The 13,494-nt window shown below is 37.0% G+C and overlaps 1 protein-coding gene across 30 annotated transcripts in view; it reads left to right on the forward strand.

The window, feature by feature from the left end:
* The window catches only part of LOC100223410 (poly(rC)-binding protein 3), a 499,051-nt gene that overhangs the window by 226,234 nt on the left and 259,323 nt on the right, over positions 1–13,494 (forward strand). For 2 of the 30 annotated variants that reach the window (XM_072924413.1, XM_072924409.1), the window contains exon 1: positions 10,076–13,230. The exons of the other annotated variants lie outside the window; for them this stretch is intronic. The gene's annotated coding sequence lies outside the window, so the exon portion shown is untranslated. Of the gene's footprint in view, positions 1–10,075; positions 13,231–13,494 lie in introns of those variants that run through there. 30 annotated transcript variants of the gene reach the window in all.

Raw genomic sequence — 13,494 nt, forward strand, 5'->3', positions numbered from 1 at the left:
ATTTTTTTAACAGTTTCTGGCTGAACAAGATGGCACTTAATAATGAAGTCAGTGTTCTTGCATTAATGAGTGGTAGACTTTATTTACAAGATTTCTGACTGTGACTTCCATTAGTGCTGCACAAAACAGAAATGAAAGGGTTTGGCTGTACTTGTTATATCTCTTAAGTTAGAGGCATTGCTTTTCTGGGATTGTGTCCTCACTCAGGGCAATCAGTATGTGTGGAAGGGAGAGGCTGTTATTTTACATAGTTTTGGCTGAATCCCTCTTGCAGAACTAGAAATTTCAAGGTCTGCAAAAAATGGTTGGTGGTTTTTAAATAAGCTCATGCCCTAGTCTGGTGAAGCAAACAGTCTACATCTCCAAACAGTGCAGATTCACAAACTATAACGTGATCTCTGTGACACTGATTTCAAACTTATAGTTTAAAATAATATTAGACACTAACTAGCCTTTTTCATGTACAGAAGAGTTTCCTCAATTTGTTGTGCCTGAAACAATCTCACCCTCCCTCTCAGTACCATTTTCTCCTTTTTTGCATGCAGGAGCAAGCACTGTCACACTCGGCACTTGCACTTAGAACTCCAAGAGCAGGTGAACAAAGCTGCAAAGCTGAAGCAACTACCAGTGGAAAAATCAGGCTGCTGAGGGAATGTTGAGTAACACGAAGGCAATGGGTTTATTCTCTCCACGGATCTGCTGCCTTCATTGGCACAGGATAACAGCTTGATATTTGCTCTCCAGTTCAAGCTTCCATCTTGTCAGGTAGTGTGCAGCCTCTGAGCCTTTGGGGCAGCTGTCTGACAGACTGCACACATCAGGCTTGCACAGGTGTTTCTTACAGGTGTTTCTTTACAGGAAGTAAATATTTTCCTAAGTATGCCACCTCATAGGTTCTATAATTGGGACACTCCCTGTTGAATGTTTTTTAAATAATTGCTCACCAGGAATTATTTAAAAAACAACAAGGTTTTGAGCTATGAATGGAGATATTCCTTTTTAATGTAAGAATAGCACCAATATATATTTAAATAAGTTGAAACCTAATTATCTTAGATGATGTTATGCTCTGTTTTAAACTGTTCCTTTCTGAGATATGGAGTAATAACATAGTCACTTGAAAACCAGTTTTTGTTTCAAGATTTGAATTAGGATTTACCAAAAATGTTTGGTAATCTAAATTTTTGTTTAAATTTTCTAAGGTATTCTCCTCAGTCTGTCATTATCTTGTTGTCCTTTTCTGTCACTTCTAATATCTTCCTATGTAGAGGGCAGCTGAGGTGTCACACCTCAGGATAGCCAGGGAGCTGCCAGGTTGATATGAAGGCAGCTGGGGAAATCTCTTTTCTCTGAAAGGCAGTGATGGTGGATGAGGATGCTCAACCAGATGAGCTGAGTATGTGGAAAGATTTCTGAAGAGCAGGAATCCCTCAGACTCTGGGGACAGGATCTGGGAATCTGAAATAACAGATGGACCTGGCTTCCCCAACAGGATGCAGGGTCAAGTCTTTGGGCTATAGAGAGGAAAGGGCTGATGAAACAGAACTGCAGGTTGTGCCTGCTTTATTCGCAATTTATGGAGTCATGACTATGATCCTAGGATGCTGCAGTGGGCTTTTTGCTATCAAGCTCCCTTTCCCACACGCTACCTAAGGATGAATTTCCAAAATACGTTTTAGAAGTATGAATTTGTAGACATAAAATGTCTCTCTGTTCCTCAACTTGATCTCTCATCTAACTGGGTTGCTATTATTACTCACACTTCTAGAGAATTTCTTAGCAAAACCATTTCCTGGGTTAGCTGCACATAATTTCTTTGCTCTTGTGAGGCTTCTCCCAATAAATCTCTCATTGCATGGATGTATTTGTTCATATTTTTATTCTGCTGAGAATGCCCTCTCTTTTTCCTAGCTCACTGTTATGTGACACCACACTTCCACTGAAGTATATAATACCAACCAGGGACACACATCAGGACTGGATGCCTTGTTCTGTCTTACCCAGTATTTCATTTCATGTGATACATTAAATTTTTGGGTGATTATTTGGAAAAGCAAATGCAGTATTTTCCCCACTGCTTTTGTTCAACAGATGAGTTACTGTTGTTTCTCTAGTTTTTAGCCTGTTATATGCAAAATTACCTACAGGCGGAGAGTTTTCATTTCAATAGTAATTAATTCTTATAGTTATTTTAGAGATTCTCATTCAAGATTTGAAAACATCTGCAGTGGGTTCTTTCCAAGGTCACAGCAGATTTATTGTACGTCTTGTTTGTGATCACAGCTTAAATGTGCAAGGAATGACTCTGCTGAGATGCAGATAAGTTTCTGTGCCTTTGAGCATGGTGCCATCACTGTCACTTGTCCTAGGCATCTCCCAGTTTGACCAGAGAAACACAAACACTTTCAGCAGCAGGATAAGAAGAAACTATACGTGTGCTAACCAAGTGCTAAAGATCCTGTGGTCCCTCTTTGGTTTTTATGGTAGCACATTGGCGTCACTTTCAGACTGCTAAAGTAGAGCAGTGCTTCTGAATAAGCCCTGTACCCAAATTATTGTAGGTTCCTAATTTTAATTAATCAAGCCTCACTAAGATAGTGAGCTTCCTTTGTAACTGTCTCTAAAAAATTACATGAGTGAGTACTGTGGGAGTATTGGATGATTTTATTTTTATTTTTGAAAATATCGCCACTGTTTTGATAGATTATTTTTTTCCTTTCCTACCTACTTCACTTGCTCTCCTGCTATTATTTTCTCTGAAAAGCAATATTGTGTTTACCTAGTAACAGTGAAGGATAAGTTGTTCTCAGCTGTCAAATAGGAAACTACAATTTGTGTGTGACCTAGAAAGATTTAATGGTAATGTCTTTTTCAGTGTCGGATTGGAAGGTTGGGGAAGCTGGGAGCAATCTGTGAGATTTTAAAAGGGAGCTGCTTCTCAATGCATGGAAAAGTAAAATTGTGTGAGAGGGAAAATAGATCTCTCATTACTTGATAGGAAGCAATAGGGAAAAATAGAACTTTCTTTTCTTCAACAGCTAAAAAGATTTATAAAAGCAAAGTAAGGTAAGATAGATTCTTATCTTAGAGTACCAGATATTGCTTTTTCTCCTAAGTGGACTACCTAGGAACTACTGTATGAAATTTTTCTCTCTGCAGAACAAGTTATGGGGGAGAGTAGATTCTATGCTTGCAATTCCAATTGGATGGGTGAGGTTACTACACTTTCTGCTTTAGATCTGTGGGTGGAGAGATGCCCAAGTTACTCATTAATCACTTTACCATATTGAACAAGTCTGTCAGGCCTTTGGTCAGGCAGACATTGCTGGGCATTAACACCCCAGATAATTTTCTATTGCTGTCCATTCTTGGTATGAATAAATACAGGGAGAAAGTTATGCTTGTACCTTATTACCTGGTGACAGATTTGGGTTCAGCATAGTAATACATCTTTAACATTTCATTTATTTTTCTCTTTAAACCATGAAGTGCCATGACATGTATTTATTAAAGTTGTACCTGAACAGGAAGAACAATAAATAGTCTGCTTTTCTTGCTTTGACCATGAGTGCTGTTGTGTCATGCTGCAGAGTAGAATTGCTAGGACTTTTGATTGTGATGAAGTGTGATTCTTGTGGACATGTTGTTGCTTAGACATACTAGTTGACTGCACTAACTTCTGCATATAAGCTTTTCTAGTCTGCTGAAGTACTTATTCCTCTTTAACATTAACCTTAAGTATCTGTTAGATTCACTTTGTTGTAGTTAATAGCCTGTTTTTATACTGATACATAATTAAGTAGCAAAAGATGTTTGTGTTGTTTTTTTATATTTTTTTAATTTCCCAGTCATATAAATATCAATGCCTCTGGTTGTGTGGGTCCTCTGCATTTTATTGTGAGAATTTTAGGACTTATTACTGACACTTCAGGGCATCTATATAATTCTCTTCTTTCTCAAGACTTTATACTCTTTTCATTATACCAAATTGATGGTTTGTGCCTGTAGACATAGACTTATATTACATAGAAACAGATATCATTACAGGAGTTTTGTATTTTTTGTTCATTGAAAGGCTTTTGTCTTAAAATGCAGTAGCTGTTCAACTGATATTCTCAAAAGAATAGTCAGTCTCTCAGACAAGGTATCTGATTTTTTTACAATGCCATTGACTGCCCATGAATAATGCATGATTATGTCAGTCCACCTCTAGTATTACTTGAAGGCTGAAGTACTTAGAAAATCTATTTAATTACATTTTTAGCCAAGCTGCATTGAATGCTGTTGTGGATGATGCAATGGTTCTTGATAGCATTTGGAAAGTTGATGTTGTTAATTTATATTTGTACAGCTTCCAGCCAACCAGTATGTTTAAGCCAGCTTGGTTATCTTACTGTTGGGACTTTTAGCAAACTCTAACAATCAGGATTTCCAGATGTAGTGCAAGCCGACTCTGATTCCACTGACACATATTTGAATAGAATAACTCTAGATTTCCCTAGAGATGCTCTCCACATATCATATGACTGAAATCTGACTCCACTAACCCTAGCACTTTAGTCAAATAAACAGCAATAATTGTAATGCAATTCAAGCTAGAATTTCCTATCTGTATGGCACAAAGTCTGAAGAAAAGTAGTGATTTAATGTAGTGTTTGCTTTAGGGATTATTTATAAATTTTACTAGAAATCTGTGAGCAATAAATGCTGCATCCATATCTTCAAACCATATCTTCAAAGCAGAGCTACATTATGAAGGCAAAACAATTTTTTTTTTTTTTGTTTTGAATTGAGGACATATAAACAGGACAGCCTTAAAATGTTAACAATTTGAAAAGATAGTGACATTCAAAATGATAGGTATTTAGAAAGCTGGTATTGACAATAAAATCAATGCCAGAAGAGCTTTGCATCTTTTAAAGAAGTGATAGGAACTATTATGTGAGCTTTTGAACATAACTGAGGGATAAGTGATTATTAATGAAGATAGACTGAGTTTTCACTGCTGCTGAAGATTTAAAGGTATTTTTCAGGAGCATGGCAATCAATTAAAAAATATGCCATACTTACTGTTGACAACGTTTTGCTCTGGAGCTTTGCACAACCTGCAAGAGCATAAAGAGATCTTAGGATGGTAACAGCAGAGAGGACATTTTGTTTAATAAGACTGAGGAAGAAGCAGGGGATTTGACAGTCTCCAATGTTCTGAATAAAGAATCTTCATTATGTTTGTCATAACTGAGTTGTATTCCTTCTGCTGCAGCTTGCATACATCTAATCACACAAGGAGACAGGAGGCTTACCCTGCTCATTTCCTTCTTCACTCAAGAGCAATTTGGTCTGAGATGATGATGATTCACAATGCACTTATTAGAAACATTAAATAGAAAAAAAACAAACTTGTGTCCCTGTATACAGAAGCCATTAGCAACTGACTCTCCAGGAGCCCGTGAAAAATTAACAGGAACAGAATAGAAAATTCTGGAAGATCTCTGAAGTGAGAGAAGTCTGACACAGTACAGTAAGGTGCAGATGCACTCACTTAATATATGCCATGTGCATTGAAGGTGAAAATATTTGGAATTAAGTTCTCTTCACTATAAGGATGAGATCTAAATAGTGGTGACCTTCTTGCAGAACTTAAAGTAATTCCGAGACTGGAGGTAACCAATGAATGGGCATGCTTTTAAGGGAGCGTGCAGAGACCTGGGGAAAATGTGGAAGTCTCTGAAGAAAGGCATACAATCAAATAGGTATTTTGAGTTCAGTATAAGTAAGAGAAAACACATAAGAAATTGCTTGGTTGCTATGACCTTAAACAAGGGCCTTTCAGATGAAAGCCCACTTTGATACCATCAACCCACTTTGGGTTTAGCTTGGCTTTAACCTAGCAGAAATGGAATATTCAGTACTGTCTTTGTGCAGATCACAAGGTTTTAGAAGTCCTAAAAGATCTAAGTAAGAATCTGTGCCTTACAATATGATAAAATCAATGCTGAACCCTCAAGTCCTACAAAGTGTTCTTTACTACTAGCAGACAGTGATTGTCTAAGCAACAAAATTTTCTTATGTAAAGAAAAAACTCTTACATAGCATTGCTTGTGATCAACCTGAAGATTCTTAAAATCACATTTCTAAGGATGATCAGGGCCAAGGATTCTGAGATGCCTGGACCTCTGAATCAGTGATGTTAAGTTAAACAGTTTTATTACCTTCCCTCCTCAATGCCTTTTGTGTATATTTAGCACTCTCAAAGGAAAAAAAAAGGTCAATAGATCCTAGTTTCAGCATAATAACTCTGTGACAAGCTGAGTGAATGAGGGTTTTTTTCCTCCTTGTCCTGTTGAAACAGTTTAAATATTCAACTATTGTTTGCTATAAGGTCCTAAGAGTAATTGTCAGTAGAAAAAGAACATCAATACTAAAGATTAAAAATTGCCTGAGGTATAAGTTACTATTTATCTTATTTCCCTCCTCAGTAGTTAGTGTACTTTATTTTTCTTACAGTTGAAAGTAGATGTTATTTTTTTCTTCCACTTCTTCCACATCTCTTCCGTTGCAAATATGGATCAAATTAATCTATCATCTATGTCTTTTTTTAACCTGCCTGGGACTGAGATATGCTTTCATTGTTTAAGTATAGGATTTGAACGGCTATAGTAGAGATATGTAGCATAGTGTATTTAAGCTATTTGTGATCCTCTTTAGAAAACCATTTGCTTTGCTACCATGATGCCATTCTTGGCACAGCTTTCAGGAGCACCAAACTTTCAGCCTGTGTTCTTGGAAGAAGCTATTAGCATTGGAATGAATATAGGAGGACTAAGCAATATGTGACTGATCAAAATTTTGGTGGAGAGGAAGCTGCTTGTGAGTCAGCAGTGTACCCTGGCAGCAACGAAATCAGGTAATAGGTGGGTACACATTAACAGGACTGCAGTAAGATCAAAGGAGGAGATTATTCCTTCGTTTCTTAGGTTGCTAATAGAAGGGAAATTACAAACTGGAGCACATTCAGTGAACAATCAACAAGATGGCTGGGAAACTGGTGCATTTGCCTTGTGAGGAAGGGCTGAGGGTATAGCTCTTGTTCATCCTGGGGAAGAATGGAAAGCTAACACTGACCAGTCAACAGCTATTGAGGAGGCTAGCAAGGAAACAAGCCAGATAGATAAACACTGAGATATATGGTAGGAAAACGAAGGGCAAGAAGAGTGAACTGAAAAGGAAAGATTTAGACTGCTAGATATAGCAAAAAGCTATTTCACCTCCAAAACAGCTAAGCATGAGAACACCATTGCTGGGAAGTTTTCATTGTAGGAGGATTTCAAGGCCTGCCTAGAATAAGCCCTGAGAAACTGAGTCTGACCTTATGGCTAACCCTACTCTAAGCAGGGGATTGGCCCAAAGACCTCCTGTGGTCCCTCCCAATTTGACTGGTCCTACGAGCCTGTAAAATAGAAGTTTTCTGCAGACGGTCTTAAAATGTCCTCTGAGCCATCTTGTGGCAAACTGGGTCTCGTTTCCATATTCTACTCTTGCCACATTTAAGATAATCTAAATACGTAGACAGATAAACTTTAAAATGTTTATCTGAACACTGAACAAAAGCTATATGTGCTGGACAATCTAGGCCCTATATTTTCTGGCTGCTTCCTAAAGGTAATTTAGGCAGAAGTAGACAAAGTTGGGGTCAGATTCATCTTCCTTGCTTGCTGTCCAGTCTTTTTGAGATAGAAAGGGACCAAACACATATCAGTGATGCATTGGAATAGCACACTAATGCACCAGTCCTCACAGGGACCTGGTTACCTGGGATGTCAGTGGACTGAGGATTTTTAGATGTGACCAGATTTGAAATGCAAACAGTGTGATTAAACAGACCAGGTGTCGATTTTGGGACCACACTTTTCTAGCTGGCTATTAATGTGTTGTAAGCCAAAATGTGAAACTATGAGTGACACAAAATTTTGCAAAAAAGCAATTAACTGACTCCTATCCTACCTCGACAGAAAATGAAATGATGCTTTGTAAGGCTGTTTCAGAGAAGCTTGATACTGGTTTAAAAAGACTCCATACTCACACTTTTTGGTATTTCTTTGTAGTCTTAGTGTACTTATAGCTTACACACTTACTTACACACTTACAGATTTGTCCTTCTCTAACATTTGCTGTCTTGATGACTGCATCTTCATACTACCTTTCTAAATTCTTTACTTTTTAGCAGTGAATTATTTTATCAGAAAAACCTCACATAATTTGCACCTTATTAAGAAACACTGAACTCATTCTTTAGGGTTAGTGGTGTCACAATGGTGACAATCATTTTCATTTGCACAGAAATTCATTTCAAAGCTTTTGACAAATTGGTATATGGTGACAGGTGAAGAACTGTAATTTCATTACTAAATTGCGGTCATTTCAAAGGGTCAAAATAAGCATCTGTTTAATAACCTTGCTCTTGCAGAAAGCAATGTGAAAAGTTTGAAAGAGAGCAATTTTAAGGGTTTCCTTTTTAATGCATCTTAATATAAGGAAATAGTCTTCAACTAAATAATAGTTTTCAGAATCCTTATGCAGTTATGATTAAGTCCTAGCAGGATACAATAACGCCATGCTGCATAGGTATTTGCTGGAGATATTAATGTATCTGTCTTGCAGTACACTTGGAAAAGAAGTCACCCAGCAAGCTCAGATATCATGGGTTCTGTGTGTAGTCCCTTCAGTCATGTGTGGGCAGACTCAGGGAATCTAAATAGACTAACTGAGGAGACATGAAGATGGCCTGTTTGCTCACAATCTTCACTCAGAAAGGAATTAAAAGCAGATGGTAAATCAGAGGTTTTCTTCGCCTAGTCACTGGGAAATTATGCTCAGGAGTGATGTCTTGAAGATGCACCTTTAATCAGAATGATGTTTCATTTCATCTGCTGAAAGATTGATTACAAAGTACAGGAATGGAAAGAATAGATTACTATCTTAAACAGTGGGTAATACATCTACTCTTCTCTTCAAGCCAGCTCAAGTCTTTGTGAAAGTGTAGACAGAGCTTGCTACTCCTGATGCTGTCAAGAGCATTATGTCAGCTGCAGTTGCCGAGTGGGACTTTTCCTCTCTCACAGTAAATATGTTGTCCAACTCATCCTTCCCCTCTGTGGCAGCAGCAGAACTGAAGGGCTTTCCGGGGAGAGAAGCTGCATGTGATGCTGGCATTGCTGGATCCCTGCTCCAGCCTCAAATGTCTCAGCATTCTGCTGTCAGAGACTTTTACTTATACCTACTGTCTCCAGGCTGGCTGTTGTTAAACCAGTGTGGACTCTGCATCATGGAAAAATTAGAATAGATAGTTCTTCCCTGGAGGATATTTGGTTTCAAAGGCACTTCCCATGAAGTTTTGTTCCTATTAGATTTCCCTGGTTTTGTGTGAACTGAAATGCCTCCATGGAATTCCAAAGCATGAAGGGGAACAAGTGATTTAATTTATAAAGTAAATCTTGTTGTGTCAGGTCATCTTTCAGACATACACAAGCAGGCATTGTTACTGAAGTTGGTGCTACAGGAACCTAAATATCTCAGTGTCTGCAATATAAATGCTTCAGATACCTAAGTACAATGTAAAAAGTCTAAGAAAGAGCTTATCAAGCAGAAGACGTCCGATAAATTCTTATGCTATGACTTGTCCCCTAGTGAGTGTCATTTCTCAAAGCTTTATTAAAGCAGTTTGCATGTTAAAATGATAGGTACATAAGTAATTTTTCTTCCCTCCATGTTGTATTGAACCCTGAACATTTTTCTGTTTCTCACATCAATAGACATTGTTCCAGCAGAATCATGTACTGCTTAGTTTGATGGAAGTTCAATTTCCTATAGAACAAGAGAAATCCCTATTTCTGGAGATAACTGCCTTTAGATATCATTTTGCCACAATGCTAATTGTATACTAGCCAGCCGATTTAGAAAGCAACTTTTGTCTCAGATAATAAAAGAAACTACTTCGTAGATAATAAAAGAAACTACTTCGTATAATTTCATGATAAATAACAGATTCTGTTCATAGATGTCTGCATGTCAAAAGTTTGTTTTGTCTTTAATTTTGAGGTGTATATTGTACCTGCAGTGCATTGTGGCTGGAGGCAGAAACTGGGGAGAGACATTGTAAACTGTGTCACTCCACTGAACTTCTGTGGAGTTGTGTTTCCTACTGAGGAGGATGTGACATCACATTTTAGAAATAATTTTGTTTTGCTTGACCCAAATTTCAACTCCATAGAGTAGTCATAAACATTAAAGCCATGTTTCATTTCAGCAGGAATCCAGCTCAGTCTCATTCTATATTTAGTCAATTCAGAAGGATAAAACACAACTCTATTTGTCTTATATATGAAACTGAGATCCACAGATGCTCCAGCACAAGATGTAGTTACTGTTCATGACAAAAATCTGACAGAGCACTCAGAGCAGGCCAAGGATGAAAACTTTTGCATTTACAGTTTTGCTAGTTGTTTCTTTACATGGATTCAGATTGCAGAAATCAATGGAAGAACATCGAGGTTTTCCAAATGGAAGATAACGTCTTTGGTTTGGGGTGTCTTGGAGTAACTGGAGTCTGGGAGAAGTATATTTGGCCTTTACTCACAATATTCTAGACAGCTACTACTGTCAGTGGTAGCAAGCTTTGTTTGACTTCTGTAAAATTATTTGCAAAATTGCTTTTTCAGATCATAAGTATATGCTATTCAGATGTACACAGCAGTGCATAACTCCAGTTGTAGCATTTGTAGAAAACAGTATACCAGGCTGAAGAGAATTATGCCTTAATTGAAATACATTGCTCAACTTTTAGCAAAGCAAAACAGAAATAGCCAGAGACTTTCCCCAGGTAGTCCTTGGGATGTCCAGAGGATAATCACAAACTGAGATGCTGACATTTCTACTGGGTACAAGAACAGAAGTTTCTTAGAAGTAATAGAAGTCCTTCTAAGGCAGGATAGAAAACATATCTTTAAGTAAATATTTGGTTGTCTACCAAATGTATAGGAAATTAAAAATAAGTGGAGTGTCTTCTAAAGAGATTGCCAAGAAAGGAAGAGGGCAGTGGTATATGTACTTCTAAAGAAATTGTGTCAGTCTAAGAATTAAGGTGGATTAGGAATTCATAACTAAATGAAGACATGAATGTCCACATCTTACTGGAAAGAACACAATCAAATTGTCACTAATGCCAAATATGTGTGTAAGTTTTAATACTAATACTAATATAAGTGAAAGGAGAGAAGATTCAAATTAGGGTAGTCAATACTGCAATTTATAACATTAGAATTAATGTGGACTGAAATTCCAGGTGTGGACAGGAAGAATATATTACTTGAGCTGCATTAATGACTTCTTGACCAGAATGGTAGAACACACAACTCCTTGATGGAGGGTATTTTGAATGCAAAATGTAGACTCAACAGGAAATTGGAAAATCCCTTAGACAAGAGACCTGTCAGAGACTGCTTTTGTTGACATTTTGGTCATCATACAGGCTCAGCTGTGTCTCAGCATGGATTATCAGCATTTTGCAGAGTACATCCTTCATTATTTATATACTTCACCACAAGTTTTTTAAACTTCCCTCCTGCTTTATAAAACTGAAAGAAGAATTCCAAATAACATGATGTTGAACTAGTGACAATCAGACTGATGACTGATTTAAAAACAAACTGCTAGAAGCAAGTTTTCCTGTGGGAGACAGTATGAAATCTCTCCAACTTACATCTCTTAATAAACTTCTGGGTAATGAAGTAAAGCGCTGTTTCATTTATAATGTGGTAGGTACGGTTCTGATTCTTAGTTCTCTTTGGAAAAAAAAACAACCTAGATTTGATTGTAGTAGAAATAGATCAAAACCTAATATTCAAATTTTCATCTTCTATATAGTAGTAATGTGCTGAAAAGTATTTATATAATTTTTTATTTGGGAAACTATTGATATTTTGGGGTTTTAAAGGACATTTCTAAGCAGAATAAAGTTGTATGTGGTACAACTAGAAAAACAAATTCATTCTCTTTCAAGTAAGTTTTAGCTATTATTATGATTGAGGATACCTTGCTCTTGCCAAAAGAGGAAGACCAAATGGATTCATTTAAAATTGAGTAAATCAGGAAAAGCAGTAACATCTTCTGAGGAAAGTTGTGCAGAAATATAAAAAGCAAATATAAAATATGATGATTTGGATCTGGGGTGAGGGGGTTGTCAAATGTCGTATAAAAAAAGACATGTTGACGCTGAGTTGAGAAATTATAGCACTTTTTATGGGTGGGTGAGAAAATTCTAATATCAGTACCTTACTGAAAAAATCCTTACAGTAAACCAGCCACAATAATAACTGTGACTGCTGTGTTACAACGAAATTGAGTCCCTTATGAATCACCATGGATTTGAGATGGGGGATTTTTTTTTTTTTTTTTTTTGCGAAATCCAAGCTGTGTCTTCACGGCACCTAGAACCTGCAGCATACAATGCAGTCCAGTTAGGAATAATATAACTTTTATTACTTCATCACACAATTTTTTTCTTAGGGTTAAAGCACTGCTTGTTTTCTTGTAGTTTTGTCTTGATTCTTCTGAGTTATTAATGTGCTTTTTAACAAGGTCCTTTCTTTTTCACAGATTCAAATTTCCATTTACTCATATCCATATCTTAAGAGGTCTGTAGTTCCCAGGAGGAGTTCTTTTTATAATGTCTGGCCCTGTGCTCTTTCATTGGCATTTTTATGTCTAAGCAAAGTTTAATAATGGAAATTAGGGGAATAGAACACTGCAGTGTGGGAGGAAGAGGGAGAAAGACAGTGTTCTATTCTTAAAGGGAAAAATTTCTTTGTTGTCGTTAAAAGAATGTGGGGGAAGGATTTTTTAATTCATGTGCTTCTTTATATCCCTGGTGCTGTAAAGAAGGTGCCTGCCTACAACCCTATCATTTCTTGTGCCATTGACAGTCAGTCGCTCCTTAACAGTGGCTTGGACTGTCACATGCATAGATAAATTTTTTCTATTCTTTAGTCACAATTTCTGTAGAGAAAATAAAAAAAAACAAAGAGAAAAAAGGAAAGACAAAAAAGGAAAGAGAAGAAAAAATGAAGGGAAGGAGAAGGAAGGGGGGAGGAAGAAGAAAGGAGCATAAAATTTTGTCAGGATCTTTCTATCAGGGACAAGATGATGCCTTATAAGAAAAAAATCAGCTTCTGGGTAAGATTTTCTTTGCTGTTTTGTTTTGGTGGAGTTTCGGGGTTTTTTTGTTTTGTTTTGTTTTTTGTTGTTTTTTAGCAGCCTACAGCTCTGTTTCCCACATTCTCATCAGCATGTACTAACTTACATGATCTTGGTCTGTAGCCCCAGTGGTTGCAAAAAGCAATTTTTAAAGCAATTACAGAAATTCAAAACCTAGATGCAGCTACAAAGAATTCTCAATGCATTATTTAAAAGGCAGGAGAAGCTTTAATTTTTAATTAG

Source organism: Taeniopygia guttata, chromosome 2 (assembly GCF_048771995.1).
Source record: "Taeniopygia guttata chromosome 2, bTaeGut7.mat, whole genome shotgun sequence".
Classification (NCBI taxonomy): Eukaryota; Metazoa; Chordata; class Aves; order Passeriformes; family Estrildidae; genus Taeniopygia; species Taeniopygia guttata.